Source organism: Volvox carteri (genome assembly GCF_000143455.1).
Source record: "Volvox carteri f. nagariensis unplaced genomic scaffold VOLCAscaffold_469, whole genome shotgun sequence".
NCBI lineage: Eukaryota > Viridiplantae > Chlorophyta > Chlorophyceae > Chlamydomonadales > Volvocaceae > Volvox > Volvox carteri.
In genome coordinates this window covers 7024-8131 of record NW_003307993.1, presented here as the reverse complement: position 1 = coordinate 8131, position 1108 = coordinate 7024, and positions in this window count along the sequence as shown.

Genomic DNA, 1108 nt, shown 5'->3' with positions numbered 1-1108 from the left:
ATATCTCGCCTGGCTGAAACGCGTTATAGGTGCTATACAGCATTCTCTATTGCAAGGTATTTCGCATGTAGCCTACAAAAATCGTATGAGCACAAACAAGTTTGGCTGCCTCAATTGACCAAGGCCAAAGTCACATCAACGCCTCTCGCGCTAAATTTCATCTCAAAAGGTACCGCGTATCTCATATTTGAATTCTTAGATGACGGCGTATGATAACTCGAACTCCCAGGCCTTGAGTGTGTAACGGACCAAACATAATATTTCACCAGGCTGAAACGCGTTATCGGTACTATACAGCATTCTCTATTGCAAGGTATCTCGCATGTAGCTAAGAAAGACCGTATGAGCACAAACAAGTTTAGCTGCCTCCATTCACCGACCTCAAAAGTCACATCAACGCCTCTCGCGCTAACTTTCGTCCCGAAAGCTGCCGCGTATCTCACAATGGAATTCTGAGATGACGATGTATGATAACTCGAACACCCAGCTTGTGTTACCATTTGCCGGCATGGGCAATCCGACTTGCCACCAGCAGGCCAACATAATTTGCTTTCATTTCTCTATGAAATACACAAGCTCCTTGTTTGTACATTTACTTTGGCCAATGCACGGGGCCTCCTGAGACTTGCGGTGTGCCCCGATGAAGCCCGCGGCTGTGGGGCAGATTGCTGAGGCCGCTGGCGCTTCGGGGATAAACATCACAGACAGCACCGAAATTCACCCAGCTTTCTTTACCATTTGCCCGCACGGGCATTCCGACTTGCGGTCTGCCGCACTGTCCATGCGGCATGCACCCGGAATGGATGAGATTCACGTGGAGCCCGCAGGCGGTGCTGACGAATCCGCCGGTGCAAGCTTAGCTCTCACACCATCAGCACTGCTGCAACAAAGCACATCTCCCACCGCGTTGACACTACCCATCAATTGTCACACTTGCCACCCTTGCTACCGGCCTGTACGGATGCAGAGGGGCCCCGCCCTTTTTCCGGCTTCCTTGAAGCCGACACCCAACTTGTCTTTTCAATTTTGCCGGTGAATTTTCCAGTCCGAACGGAGGTATAGGTTTTTAGTCGCGGGAATAAAAGTATTCCGAATCTGTAAGGCGCTG